Raw genomic sequence first — 16,334 nt, forward strand, 5'->3', positions numbered from 1 at the left:
CAATAAATTAGTTAAATTTTGCGTATTATACACGGAAAAAAACGGTAATTGTTTTCCACAACATAGTCATGTCATTTTTATGTTTAGAAAGCTCTTCGTTGTAATAATGTTTTTTAGCTCCTCTAGTAATATGATTTAATTTGTTTCTATAGTTTTTCAATTGAGCATGATTAAATGGTGTTGGACTAAGAAGATATTTTTTGTACAATCTATGTTTAGTATTTACAGATTTGATGATGGCTGACATTATCCATGGTTTGGATGGGTTATGATGAGGTTTGGAAGACACCAATCTAAGGGAAAAACACAGGTCATAAGCTTGAGAGATACATACATTGTGAAAACAGAGTGTAAGATTTTTGTGGGTCTGCAGAATGAAGGATATCGGTCCATGGATGGTTGCTGATCACTGACTTAAATGTAGCTGTGTTTGTTACATTAACTGTTCTCTTATATTTAGAAGATTTTGATGTAAGCGCAATGTGTTTCTAGGATATTAAGAAAATTGGACAGTGATCAGCAACCTCCTTGCACAGAACCCCTGACTTACAGTTTACACTCAACTCATTCGTAAAAATATTGTCTATCAGAGTGGCAGACGTCTCTGTCACTCTGGTTGGAACTGATATCATAGGATGAAAACAATATGAATACACTGTATCAATAAATTCCTTAGTTTGATTATTCTTCATGTGGTCTATAATGTTGATATTTAAATCACCCATTAAATAACATTTTTCCCTTCTTTAGAATCAGTGTCAAGAACCTGAGCTAAGTCAGTATTGAAATCAGACAGGCTAGAGCAGTAGTGGCCAACCCGCGGCTCGCGAGCCGCATGCGGCTCTTTGGCTGGTTTCATGCGGCTCTTCAGGAGATTTCACATGACAAGCGTCAAAATGCTTGGCTGGCGCTGCCATTTATTCCCCCTAGGTGGCGGTGGTGCGCTGACCAGTTGAATCGGTTTGAGTTGAAAAGAAGAAGAAGAATGACGTACTGATGACAAATGCGCGCGTTCATTTGAGTTGTAAATAATTTGTTTCAAGTTCGCTCTCAAAATGGCAGGGAAAAAAAGCACAGCCAAACGAAAATATGAAGAAGAACACAGGACGTTTTTAACAGAGTGGTAGAGTTTATATTTTTTTGTTGAACGTAATGGCAAGCCATTCTGCCTTATATGTCAGGCATCATTAGCGCATTTTTAAAGCTTCAAATCTTCAGCGTCACTTCAGCTCAGTCCATCCTAATATCGACCAGGAATTTCCAAAAGGGACTGAACTTCGCAAGCACAGGTTGGTCACTTTGAAAAGTCAGGCAGAAAAGCAGATGCATTTTTTCCAAAAATTTACAAACCACTCAGAGACCGTAATGCTTGCATCATATCAACTGGCTTGGAACATTGCACAGGCTAAAAAGCCATACAACGAAGGCGACTTCATTAAAGGGTTAGGGTTATTGAAAATTGTTATATTTCTGTTTGTGGACTTGCTTGAACTGAGAGTTTATGTGTGTGTGAGACAGTGCACACAATGTTAACTGTTAAATAACTGTCATTATCTTGGTGTGGGACATATTCAATAAATCTGGCTGAGCAGAGGCTTGTGTGTGTCTGTCTCTCTCTGCCTGCGGGGGGGGGGGGGGGGGTGATGTGGCTGTTTGCGGGGGGGGGGGGGTGATGTGGCTCTTTGGGATGACACAGTCAAAAATGTGGCTCGGGGGGGGGATGTGGCTCTTTGGGATGACACAGTCAAAAATGTGGCTCTTCGCCTCTGACTGGTTGGCCACCCCTGGGCTAGAGCTAGGTGGTCTGTAGATACATGCAATAATGGACTGGTCAGTTTTAACAAAGACAGCTTCAGCAGAAGACACAAAATAGTTTTCAATGTCAGATCTTTCTTTACATATATACCGTAATTTTCGGACTATAAGTCGCACCGGAATATAAGTCGCACCAGCCATAAAATGCCCAAAAAAGTGAAAAAAAACTTATATAAATCGCTCCGGAGTATAAGTCGCATTTTGGGGGGCAATTTATTCGACAAAATCCAACACCAAGAACAGTCATGAACGGGCAACAACAGGCTAAACGATAGGTATGCTAACGTGACATAAACACAAACTAAGAGCTGAGAACGGCCCTGACGTAAAATTCAGAGTTATTCAAAAAACTATTACATAAATAACACGTTAATAAAACCATCTGTCACTCCAATTCATTAAATCCATCAATCGTCCTTTGTCAACAATGCGTGCGCGCCGCTGACGGCTCTTGCACTTCAAAATATTCCACAGGCACATATAACGATATATAAATTATATATCAAATAACTATTATATAAGCAATAATGTTATCAAACCATCTGTGCACTCTAAATCATTAAATCCATCGATCAAATTCCTCGTCCTTTGTCAACAACGCCGCGCGTGCGTGCGCCCTGACGTCAGCCTCGTCGTTACTCCACAGATCTATTATATAACTATATTGTAGCGTTAACAAAGTTCAAGGAAAGACGTGGGTTTGGTAAACGGCTCTTTATTTAACAAAACAAACTTACAGGCGTGTGGCGCCGTGGACTTCCAGCCACGGAAATGGAAGAGAGCTCCATAGACGATAGGTATGCTAACGTGACATAAACACAAATGAAGAGCTGAGAACGGCCCTGACGTAAAATTCAGAGTTATTAAAAAAAATATTACATAAATAACACGTTAATAAAACCATCTGTGTCACTCCAATTCATTAAATCCATCAATGGTCCTTTGTCAACAATGCGTGCGCGCCGTTGACGGCTCTTGCACTTCAAAATATTCCACAGGCCCATATAACGATATATAAATTATATATCAAATAACTATTATATAAGCAATAATGTTATCAAACCATCTGTGCACTCTAAATCATTAAATCCATCGATCAAATTCCTCGTCCTTTGTCAACAACGCTGCGCGTGCGTGCGCCCTGACGTCAGCCTCATCGTTATTCCACAGATCTACTATATAACTATATTGTAGCGTTAACAAAGTTCAAGGAAAGACGTGGGTTTGGTAAACGGCTCTTTATTGTTTATTTATTTATCTACAAGTGCGGCGGGCTGGTTCTGCTCGACATCGGCGAAAGCGAGTTTTGTGGCGATCTGGACTTTGAAGCGGGGACATTAAAGGCGCTCGGTCTGCTCCGTCCTGGAGCGTCGCCGGACTCGCCTGCTATTCCTCCCCCGGTTGGGCGTCCGGGCCAGGCTGGCGGCCAACCCAGCTCGCCCAGCCGTGCCTTCCATTCTTCTGGCGAACGTTCGATCGCTGGACATCAACATGCCTGCTGAGTTCTACGGACCGGACAGTGCGTAACTGCTGTGCATCTGGAGCGGATGGCGTGCTATCGGGCGGACCGGGCCATTGTACGAGGGGGAACATCGCGAGGAGGTGGGCTGTGCGTCTACATCCGTGACGAATGGTGCCGGGACTCTGTTGTGGGATGCTAGCACTGCTCGCCACTGGCGAAGTTTGTGATCTCCAGGCTGTTGGGGTCCTGAACTCTCTCCCCCGTTGTTTTACTTGTAAGATTAATTAGATTAAGATTAAAGTCCCAATGATTGTCACACACACATCTGGGTGTGGTGAAATTTGTCCTCTGCATTTAACCCATCCCCATGTGATTTTAATCCATCCCCTGGGGGAGAGGGGAGCAGTGAGCAGCAGCGGTGCCGCGCTCGGGAATCATTTGGCGATCTAACCCCCCAATTCCAACCCTTAATGCTGAGTGCCAAGCAGGGAGGCAATGGGTCCCATTTTTATAGTCTTTGGTATGACCCGGCCGGGGTTTGAACCCACAACCTTCCAGTCTCAGGGCGGACACTCTACCACTAGGCCACTGTATGTTAATCGTGTACTGTGTCTCGTCACCGTGGGATAGGGGAAACGAAATTTCGGTTTCTTTGTGTGTCTTAGCATGAAGGAATTGACAATAAAGCTGACTCTGACTCTGACTTATTGAACAAAACAAACTTCCAGGCGTGTGGCGGCGTGGACTTCCAGCCACGGAAATGGAAGAGAGCTCCATAGAATAGGACCGGGCGTGCGTAAAAGCCATGACCGAGCCCCATCCACCGTCCCCGGACAGCCACCTGGCCGAGCGCCGGCCCTCGACTTCCATCCACGGAGGTGAAAGACAGCTCGGTAGAGGACCGGGCGTGCGTAAAAGCATTGTCCGAGCCCCATCCACCGTCCCTGGACAGCCACCCGGCCGAGCGCCGGCCCCCGACTTCAATCCACGGAAGTGAAAGAGCGCTCCGTCGAGTCAATCTTTGTCCTTTATGTAAACAACGCCGCGTCGCGCTGCTGACGTCGCGCTGCTGACGTCGCGCTGCTGACGTCGCGCTGCTGACGTCACTTGAAATTCAAATTACAGTAATCCCTTGCTACATTGCGGTTCGTTTATTGCGGTTTCTTTTTTTTTTTTATTTTTTTTTTTTTTGGGAAAATATTTGAAAAAAAACACATGTAAGTCGCTCCTGAGTATAAGTCGCCCCCCCACCCAAACTATGAAAAAAAACGCGATTTATAGTCCGAAAATTACGGTACCATGTTAGAGTTAAGATATAAGGAGACGCCTCTCCCCACTTGGTCATTTCTGTATCTATAAATATGGCTATAGTTACTCAATTCATACAATCCAGCAGTTTCATCATTCAATCAAGTTTCAGTTAATCCAATTACTTTGAAAGAGAAATCAAGACTAGTCAAACATTGAGCTAAAGTACCATAATTTGCCTTCAGGCTGCGAACATTAAAGTGAATGATGGAATAATCACTATTCATATTTTGGTGGGTGACAGTGGATTTAAATTCATTCTCAGAATAGTAGTCAGATATACCAATAGAACCTTGTTTAAGCTGGGAAAAACAGTTTTTGACCGGGTCAGTATTATATAAAATGTTTGATGTCATGTTAACCTGTTAGGGAGAAAAAATAAGTTAAAAAATAAATCATTGATATTTGGATACATAGATTCAGTCCTGCTGTGGGTTCCGTGGTTCGATTACCAGCCAGACATAATTGATGACAGCATAGTTTCCATTTTCCCTGGCTTGTTTCATTGCGGGAATGAGGTCAGTTCTCTTCTTCCTTAACAGATCAGAGAAGTCCTCATTTAGGTAAATTGAAGTGTTCTTAAGATGGGCTCTCGCTTTGGTCATGATGAGTTCTTTGTCTTTGTATCTTGAGAATTTCACAACCATTGGCCTTGGTTTCCCAGTGTTCTGTTTCACAGATCCAGTACAGTGGGCTCTTTCAATTTCAATAGATTTAGAGTCAATTTTCAATTTGGTGCAGAAGAACTCTCTGACCTTCTGCTCACTGTCTGCCCAGGACTCATAGGTGTTGTCCTGTTGTAGACCATCAATAATGACATTGTTTCGTCGACTCTGATTTTCTATATACCGTAATTTTCGGACTATAAGTCGCGGTTTTTTTCATAGTTTGGGTGGGGGGGCGACTTATACTGAGGAGCGACTTATATACATATATATGTTTTTTTTCACTTTTTTGGGCATTTTATGGCTGGTGCGACTTATACTCCGGTGCGACTTATAGTCCGAAAATTACGGTAGTCAATTTTGGAAATTATGTCATAGTCTGTAGACTGAGAAGGGAGAGCCTGCAGCTGTGTTTCAAGAGAGCCATCTTTCTTCTCAATCTCTCTCAGGTCATCAATTTGGCCTTGAGAAAACTGAAGACTAGATTTTACCTCCTGAAGCTCTTTCATGAGTCCGTCGATTCTAGTAGTTGTAGTGAACTTCATCTTGAAGTTCGTGAAGGTTGCTTCTTGTCTGTTGAGCATTTCCACATAGAACTCCTTCTGCTGATCCATCATCTCATTCAATGCCTCCACGGTGACTAAATCTCCATCACTACTGATGTTTTTTCTGTTGCCCCGGGACATGTTTATCCGCTGGTTCGGGATGAGATGAACTTAGTGCAGTGGGATCCTCGGGTATTCTCAGTCAGACTGCCTTTGTCTCTGGTTCAGGCTGGTTCAGCACAGCAGGTGTGTAGGCCGAGGAAGAGTGAATCCACCAAATATCAGGAATCACAGAAATCATCCACCAACATTGTTTGCATATGCTCTTTGCTAGTTACTGAATTGTTGAATAGTCCTTTAAACTAAAAACATTAAAATCCGTAGTATAGAGTTATAGTTAAAAAACAGGTGGAAGTGCCAGGAGCCAAACTTTTCAGCAGCTAGACAGGAAACAGGAAACCAAGTAGTCGTATGAATAATCCTATGATTGGCTCTGTAGTGTAAGTGAACCATATCATATCATTGGCTGGACACCTGTCAATTACTGATTTACACAACAAAAAGGCACAGAAAGGAAATCATTCGTCCACTTAATTAGATTAGATTACGTCTAACATTAGATATTAATCAATCTGTTTATGCTGAATTTTATTTTGTGCGCACCATGGAGTTTCTTGTGCGCAGAGACTTCGCGACCAGTGTGCAATTGCGCAGCTTAGAGGGAACACTGAACATATAGTGAATTATTAACTTTTTTTTCCTCATCAGAGGAGTTTTGCCGTAACAAAATGGGAAAGTGCTTTTTGCACATCCGGCCGATATTTGGAAGTTGTGTGACAATTATTTATTGTATGCATTGTTGTTCAATAAATATTAAGTTAAATGGAGTACTGGTCTATGTTCTACTCTATGCAACTGTATTGACACTTGCTCAAACATTTTAGATAATTGAATGTTTTTCAAATGGTAATGCAATAATTACTTTTCCTAGTAGGTAGTTACATTACTTCTCTGGTTCTTCTATATCAAACAAATTATTTTAGGTGTATTTACCTGACATGTTTTGGCGGGTTTTTCCGCCTTCATCAGTGTCACTGATGTGGTTGTGACGCGTCTTTATCAGCTGATGGATGAAGGCGTGGCTCACCTGTCAGATTTGACAGGTGAGTCACGCCCTCTGCTGTCAGTTCACCTCTCCAAAATGCTGGTCCAGGTTGTAGAGAGCATGTAGGCTCCCTCGTCCCTGTTGATGGTCCTCGGGCCCCGCTTGCGGATCTCAATGGCCTCCCTGATCCAACGCTGATGTTCGTTTTCTTCAGTGCGGATGACTCTGGCCTTTTCCCAGTCCATGATGTGGTTTTCTCTTTTGCAGTGGTTGGTAATGGCTGACTTGTAGTGTTCCTGTTCTGCTTGTAGTTTTATTGCTCTTTGTCTTGTTGCTGACTCCTTCTCACATTCCTTCTTGTGTTCCGTTTTTCTTGTGATGAAGTTCCTCCCTGTCTCCCCGATGTATGATTTATTGCATGATTTGCATGGAATCTCGTATATAGAATTGCATTCATTTTCCGGGTTGACTCTGTCTTTTGCGTGGACCAGTATCTGACGGAGTGTTGTATGTGGTTTGATAGGCGTGCTTATGTTGTATTTTTTCATGGCTCTTTTGATGCGTTCCGTAATTCCTCTCACATACGGCAACGTCACCATTCCACTGGGTTCTTGTTTCCGTCTTTGTTTCTTTCTTTTCTCCTGTGTTTTGTATTTTTTGTTTTTTACCTGTTCTGCACCTTTGGTTATTGCCCATTGTGGATACTGACACTTTTTGAGTGCGTGTTGTATTTTTCTTCCTGTGTCAGGTAAATACACCTAAAATAATTTGTTTGATATAGAAGAACCAGAGAAGTAATTGAAAAGGAAAAACAAGATGAACTTAGTACAACTAGGTAGTTACATTTATGATGGAGTAATTCAATTAGTAATTCAATTACTTTTCTGGAAATGTAACTGTAACTAATTACATTTTGGAAGTAATTTGCCCAGCACTGGTTTTAGAGTACGTTTGAACGTACAGTTAGGATTGCAACCCATTTTTCCCAGAATTCCCGAGACACAATTTGACTTGTTTAAATTACTATGATTTCCTGAGCTTCTGTTGTATTTAAAATTGTCTCTGTTTGCTTCCCATCTATGCGTACTCCACACACACAATCGAAAGAGAAGTTTTGTCGACTTGAAATGGAAGGAGAGATGATAGATGAGGAAGGAGCATTGAAGTCACCTTCATAAAAAACGATATACGCGTTATAACTCACTGGGTGACGCTTTCACAGTTTGAATGGGTACAGCTAACTGTTAGAATAGGCCTCTTTGGCACATGTGATTAGCTAGGTAGCTTGAGCTATGCCGTTATATCGCTGTAACCCTTCTCTTGCTTTATTAGCTTTCTCTATGACACTCTTTGCACATATGTAGAAGTCACTCTCAGTTAAGACTACAAGGTCACACATTATCACACAAGCTAGGCAGAGTCGCCTCCTTGCAGGAAGGCGGCCCAGAGTAGTATAAGAGCAGGAACCTTGGCGCTGGGAGTTAGACCTTCTTCCGCATCTCGCAGAAAGGGCTCCACAGCTGTGCATCGATCATTCTGGCATACATTAAATAGTTAAACTGTGAAGGCTGCCTCTTGGTAATTACTGTTAGCATATCGAGCATTAACGATAAAGAACTGGGAACGAACCTAACATAACCCAGAAAGACAATATTTCCGCCACGTGTTCTGTGTTTGGTAAAAAATCATGGTAAAATGTAAAGGTGTGGTGGGCAGTTCCGGGCCTCTCACCCAGCAGGCCTACATTTAGGGGTGGAGTGATGTTTGTCCTTTGTGATGTCATGCTGTCTTTATTGCTTTGATGAATTGTCTCTAGCCACTGTTGTTGTCAGACACTGTCTGAGGCTTTCCAGTCAAGCGGTTTGCAAATAGGTTCATTTCTCGAGGCATCGTGCACACAAACTGCTGGTCAAAGATGCTAATTCATTTCATTAATGAGAATTACATTCACCTTTATATATTGGTTCATGTAGCCTGAATAATATCAAGTTTAAGATTAAAATTTGTCTCTTCATGTGCATTCACATGTAACAAGTTATGGGGATTTTTATACAAACCGGATTCAGTTGAAGTTGGGAAATTGTGTAAAATGTAAATAAAAACAAAATACAACGATTTGAAAATCCTTCTAAACCCATATTTAATTGAATACACTACAAAGACAACATATTTAATGTTCAAACTGATAAACTTAATTGTTTTTGCCAAATAATAATTAACTTGGAATTTCATGGCTGCAACACATCCAGCAGAAGTTGGGAAATGTGGCAAAAAATACTGAGAAAGCTGAGAAAAGCTCATCAAACACCTATTTGGAACATCCCACATGTGATCAGGCTAATTGGGAACAGGTGGGTACCATGATTGGGTATAAAAGGAGCCTCCTCAAACATGCTCAGTCATTCACAAGCAAGGATGGGGCGAGGTTCAGCACTTTGGCCACAACTGCGTGAGAAAATAGTTGAACAGTTTAAGAACATTTCTCAAAGCAAAATTGCAAGGAATTTAGGGATTTCAACATCTACGGTCCATAATATCATCAAAAGGTTCAGAGAATCTGGTGAAATCACTGCACGTAAGCGCCACGTCCGGAAACCAAGACTGAATGACCGTGACCTTCGATCCCTCAGACGGCACTGCCTTAAAAACCGACATGAGTGTGTAAAGGATATCACCAAATGGGCTCAGGAAAACTTCAGAAAACCACTGCCATTAAATACAGTTCGTCACTACATCCGTAAGTGCGGGTTAAAACTCTACCATGCAAAGCAAAAGCTGTTTATGAACAACATCCAGAAATGCCGCCGGGTTCTCTGGGCCCGAGCTCATGTAAAATGGACTGATGCACAATGGAAAAGTGTTTTGTGGTCTGATGAGTCCACTTTTCCAATTGTTTTTGGAAACACTGGACGTTGTGTTCTCCGGACAAAGCGGAAGCGGACCATCCGGACTGTTAACGCAAAGTTCAAAAGCCAGCATCTGTGATGGTATGGGGGTGCATTAGTTCCTATAGCATGGGTGACTTACATTTCTGTGAAAGCAACATAAATGCTGAAAAGAACATACAGATTTTGGAGTAACATATGCTACCATCCAAGCGACGTCTTTTTCATGGACGCCGCTGCTTATTTCAGCAAGATAATGCCAAGCCACATTCTGCACGTGTTACAACAGCGTGGCTTCGAAGTAAAAGAGTCCCAGTTCTCCCCTGGCCCGCTTGCAGTCCAGACCTGTCTCCCATTGAAAATGTGTGGCACATTATGAAGCGTGAAATACGACAGGGAAGACCCCGGACTGTTGAACAACTGAAGCGGTTCATCAAGCAAGAATGGGAAAGAATTCCACATGAGAAGCTAAGAGAATTAGTCTCCTCTCTTCCAAAACGTTTGACTGTGATTTTAAGGAAAGGTGATGTAACAAAGTGGTAAACATGCCCTTTCCCAACTTCTACTGCATGTGTTGCAGCCATGAAATTCTAAGTTAATTATTATTTGAAAAATCAAATAAACTTGAGTTTGAGCATTAAATATGTTGTCTTTGTAGTGTATTCAATTGAATATAGGCTGAAAAGTATTTTCAAATCATTGTATTTTGTTTTTATTTACATTTTACACAATTTCCCAACTTCAACCGAATCTGGTTTGTAAATACCATCAATGTCTATTAAGACTGGACGGATAACATGGTACGGACTGGAACGAATATCACTAACGAGCAAAGGACCCTAAGGAAGGCAGTATCCGGCGGAGCTGTCTGACACGCATATGCCTGCTACCATCATGCAGCAGTTTACAGACGGGCTTGAGAGGATTGACAAGTGCCACCTCCCAGGGAAGCTTAAAGTCTGGTGTTACCAATTCACCCTTTATCAGCACCTCATGTGGCCCCTAAAGCTGTGTGAGATCACCTCATCCACAGTTATGAAGAGGAATGCCAAAGCCAACAGCTTCATATGCTTGGGCTACCCCGAAGCCTCTCCAATTTGGCCTGTTTGGGAAGACCACATTGCAGCTGCCATGAACGTCTATCAACCTAGTGTACAGACAAGAGAAGGTGAGACTCGTTCTAGAATTATGAGACTCTACTGACCCGTATGTAAGAAACATCAAGACACCAGTGCAAACAGGACGCAAGTGGAAAGCAGAGGAGGCTGTTGATGCACGATGAGGTGGTGGGCAGGTCACAGTCAGGGAGAACAGGCTAGGGATGGGGAAGAGCCCACAGTTTTTTTCCAATGCTACAAAAAGGGAGAACATAAGAGCTGGTGATTGAGGAGGTGGGCAGGCATGAAGAAGAGCAATATAAGATCAAGCCACTCAGCCAGCCACAGTTAGAACAATGGACAACTTGGGAAGAAGTGATTAACAGGACCATCAAGTGGTCCGTCTTGTGGAAGATGCCTCAAGCAAGGCTGACTTTCCTCATTCTCCCCAGCCCAAGCAATCTGAGCCAGTGGTATGGCTCAGAGGAAAGGTGCCAGCTCTGCAACGCCCAAACCTACAACATATCCTGTCCAGTTGCAAGATGCCACTGGCACAGGGCGGGTACAGTAATCCCTCGTTTATTGTGGATAATTGGTTCCAAGACCACCCGCAATAAGTGAAAATCCGCGAAGTAGTGTCACCCTTTTTAACATACATACATTTTTTGTGTATTAAGAAATGTATATTAAACCATATAAGTTTAAGATCAGGGGATGTTTGAGAATATTTGTCAATTTTCGCACATGTCCTGAGTGTTGTTAGTCACCTAAATGTTGAACAGAGGCTGGGATGTACCGAAGTCAAATTCCTTGTTTGGCACGCTCATGGCGAATAGAAATTCTTGAATCTTGAATATGAGTGCATATGTTATCACATTAAATAATAGCTTCAAACATGTAAATACTATATTAATAGTATAAATGACATACAGAAAATAATGTATAAATAATATAAATATAAATATGATGTGCGCGTGTGTGTGTGTGTGTGTGTGTGTGTGTGTGTGTGTGTGTGTGTGTGTGTGTGTGTGTGTGTGTGTGTGTGTGTGTGTGTGTGTGTGTGAGTGACATATGTAGATGTAGCTAAAGTATACAGACTCTAAATATGTTTTTAGAACTCTTTTATTATTATAACAACTTTTTTATAATAAGGTACAAGTGTGCATACTGTAAATATGTTTTCAGAACTCTTTTATTATTATAAAAAAAATTAATAACAAGGTACAATACTGTAAAAATGTTTTTAGAACTCATTATTATAACAACTTTTTTTATAACAAGGTACAAGTGTACGTACTGCAATTATGTGGGCACTCCCTACCTTCTGCTGGTGTGCGGGTAACTTTCGTGCCGTAATTCCTCAGTTTAGAATTTTTATTTTGAAATTGGATTTTTTTTTCCACAAAATGAGACATGAGAATGTCCCGTTTTTCAGGGTACAACAGTGGTGCGAGCACCCCAGGGCAGCGCTCCTGGGGTGCCCTACATTTGACATAGTCCGCTTTTTAAGTTTTTAACCTGTCTTTTTAAGAGGATATCTTCAAAAGTGTCCGCTTGATGATGAAATGTTTGTATTTTTATATTTGTTTGGAACCATTTATTTGCGCTAGCTATTCTCAAGGAATGCTGCGGGGGCTGCAATAAGATCTGTTGGGGTGGGGTTTGTCCCATGACCATCTGCTTCTTCTCCTTTTTACTGTCCGCGAGCTGCACCTGATTCAATCTTCTCACCACCTCCTGATCCTGTTCGTGACGCCAAAATTGTGGTGAATTCTCTTCGATGGTCAGCTGGTCTTCCAAACACACGGTGAAAAAGTGGCTGGCTTGGGGAAGGAAAACTTCAGTCACACACGGCTGATTGGGTAAAGATTTTATTCAACCGATGTCAGAGAGAAGTGTCTCGCGCCCTAGCCAAGATGTCGAGTCCCTTTGTCTACTCTCGCCCTAAAACTTATACTCTTGCGCTTTCCTTTACGCGGGAGCGCGCACATGGGGCTGTTGGATGACCTATGACCTCGCAGTGCGTCTCCCTAACTCTACACCAGGGGTGGCCAACCAGTCAGAGACGAAGAGCCACATTTTTTACTGTCATCGCAAAGAGCCACATCATACACATGAGCACACATGAACACCCCCCCACACACACGCACACACACACACACACACACACACACACACACACACACACACACACACACACACACACACACACACACCCCTCTGCTCAGCCAAATTTATTGTGTGACATTATTATGTCACGCACCAACATGATAATGACAAATTGACTCCTACAGTACTAAAACCACAGACCAAAGACCACATTTTCAACAATGAACATTGTGTGCATTGTCTCACACAGACAAACTCTCAGTTCAACAAATTCCACAAACAAAAACATAATAAGTTTTTTCACTTACTATGTGTGGCGGGACAGACCATTCGTTTTAGTTTGTCGTTTTCAGGAGACAAGATTTCAATAACGTCACTGAGGCATATTTTAACGAACTCCACTTCATTGTATGGCTTTTTAGCCCGTGCAATGTTCCAAGCCAGTTGAAACAATGCAAGTGTGACAGTCTCTGAGTGCTTCGTATTTTTTTTTAAAAACTGTACCTATTTTTCTGCCTGACTTTTCAAAGTCTCCAAACTTGTGCTTGCGAAATTCAGTCCCTTTTGCAAAGTCCTTATCGATATTGGCATGAAGTGAGCTGAAGTGGCGCTGACCATTTGAAGCTTTTAAATGCGCCAATGACGTCCGACATATCAGGCAGAATGGCTTGCCATAGCGTTTAACAAAAAACAACTTTAAGCTTTTCTGGACCTAATGGGCCCCCGTAGTCACAGTCGCCATTCATTAAAAAGCCAGCAAAACCAATCGCTCTGTTTGTCCCTCCTCCTTTGCGGGATTTCACCTCACGCGCATGCGCGTTTGACCAAAATACCATATTGAACTCAAGCGAAGCAAATACGCACGAAAAATAAACACAAATGTTGATATGAACGTAAAAGAGCCGCATGAAACCAGCCAAAGAGCCGCATGTGGCTCGCGAGCCGCGGGTTGGCCACCACTGCTCTACACGGTGCATATCTTAGCAGTTGTTAATGGAAACCAGATGTGCCTGGTGCCAATGAGCCTACATTCCTGGACCGAGCCCCAAACAATCCCACACGAACCTGACCCGAACATGACCCGGTCACACTTAGACTTACTAGTGAGATATACATTGCATGATACCAGAATAAAAATTCACAACATTCCCCCCTGACGGGGCACAACAAGTGCCCCGGCAACAACTCGACAAGAAATGACATCGGTACATCCAAAAACCTTCCCCCAACCATTTTATGCCAGCCTCAGTCACAAAGGGAAGACTCGAGTTCTTTTTACAGATGATTTTAATGATCTTCGCCAAAATATCACCGTAGAACTAACAGAAATAGAAACAACAAAACCGTTAATTCGTACATACATACATATTACACAAGTAAACACATTACACACGAATAAAGAGTAACGAACACACCACTTTGCCTGCTTGTGGCTAGGGCTGGGGTTGATCTTCTTGCAAGATGAGTCTTTATATGGATTTAAACACCAGCGTCGGAGTCCGCCATACACTCGTACTGATCGCTACAGGACGGGAACCGGAAGTTCGAGCCAAAACTCACGTGACGTAAAACCCCACATTTTAGACTAATTCGCTACAAAAAATAGAATATATTTACTAATATGGAGATAATAGTGCCATAAACAATGTACACAACTTAAACAATGTACAAACAAAATAAATCAAAATCATTAGTACATCGATAGCAAGAGCGCCATCCACTGGAATCAGCGAACGCTTCATGCACAAACTTGCATCATTTACACTCCCACCATCACACTCTGTGTGATTCTTTAACAATTAACACAAAATAAACTGATTAAACCATGTGGAAATGTCAAATAGGTGCTGTGTCTTATCAGTCCTTAGCTTCAAGTAAAAGTATAGTCTTGTGTATTGGTCTTTCCAAAAATGATTTAGTTGTATGTGTTTTGTTATTATCGTGTGTGGTGTCACTAACAAGAAGTTTGACCTTCCTAACTTTGTTGTCAGCTCCTGGAAACACTTCTACCACTTTGGCTAGTTTCCATTGGTTTCTTGGTAGACAATCATCTTGTAGTAATACAATGTCATTTATTTTCATGTCTCTTCGAGTCTTGTTCCACTTTCTTCTCTGTTGTAGGTTCAACAGGTATTCCTTCCTCCACCTGGTCCAGAAAATGTTGGCCAAATATTGAACTCTTTTCCATCTTTTCTGCAGATAGAGATCTTCTTTGACAAATTCTCCAGGAGGGGGTGAAATGATTGTAGATTTCATTGTCAATATGTGGTTAGGTGTCAGTGGTTCAGGTCCCACAGGGTCGTTGATGCATTCTGCACTCAGTGGTCTGCTATTAACAATTGCCATGGCTTCATACATAAAGGTTCTCAAGGATGAGGTGTCAAGCCTTTGAGCAGCTTGATCCAAAATGGACTTCAAAACATTTCTTATTGTCCTTATTTGTCTCTCCCAGACTCCTCCCATGTGACTTGAAGCAGGTGGGTTGAGAACAAATTTGCAACCTAAGTCTTTGAGCTTTTGTTTACTTGTTTCCATGAGGTTCTGAAACTCATTTTTCGCACCCACAAAATTAGTGCCTCGATCACAGTGCAATTGACTTACATTGCCACGTATTGCTATGAAGCAGCGTAGAGAATTGATGAAACAATCTGTACTGAGATCATCTAAGACTTCAATGTGAACAGCTCGTGAACACATGCAGGTGAGTAACAGTCCATATCTTTTCATTTCTTTCCTTCCTTCCTTTATGTAAAATGGTCCGAAACAATCCATACCAGTGTACACAAATGGAGGTGTAGCTTCCAACCTTTCTGGAGGTAGGTTTGCCATACTTTGTTCTTGATTACATCTTCGGAATTTTCTGCATTTCACACATTTGTGAATGAATGATGACACACTACTACTGCAGCCAATAATCCAGATTCCATTGGCCCGTATTTCATTAAGAGTCATTCCACGGCCTTGATGATGGATCTTTTCATGGAAATGCTTAATGAGTAAGTTTGACACATGGTGTTCTTTTGGAAGGATAGCAGGATGTTTGACATTTGGATGTAGTGATGCATCAGTTAGTCGTCCTCCTACTCTCATGACATCTTTCTTGTCAATGAAGGGACTTAACTTGTGAAGGTTAGTTTGTGCTGTCTGAAGTTCACCCTTCCGTTTCAGTGACTTGATTTCTTTGCTGAATGCTTCATTTTGTACAGTTCGAATTATAAATTCTTCTGCATCCTTTCTCTCTTCCAAAGTACTCGTTTCATGTGACATTTTTGTCTTGCTCTTTACACACTTTGCCAAGCGTTTGAGTCTTGCTATGGCCCTTACCAAACTTTTCCAATCTGAA

At 42.0% G+C, this 16,334-nt stretch overlaps 1 long non-coding RNA gene across 1 annotated transcript; it reads left to right on the forward strand.

Annotated features, from left to right (window-relative positions):
• Positions 1–5,824: 5,824 nt before the first annotated feature.
• LOC119119550 lies at positions 5,825–8,539 on the forward strand. Its single transcript, XR_005097344.1, has 2 exons — positions 5,825–6,789; positions 7,736–8,539. It is a non-coding gene; the product is annotated as an uncharacterized LOC119119550 (long non-coding RNA).
• The last annotated feature ends 7,795 nt before the right edge of the window (positions 8,540–16,334 follow it).

This window comes from Syngnathus acus, chromosome 2 (assembly GCF_901709675.1).
Source record: "Syngnathus acus chromosome 2, fSynAcu1.2, whole genome shotgun sequence".
Classification (NCBI taxonomy): Eukaryota; Metazoa; Chordata; class Actinopteri; order Syngnathiformes; family Syngnathidae; genus Syngnathus; species Syngnathus acus.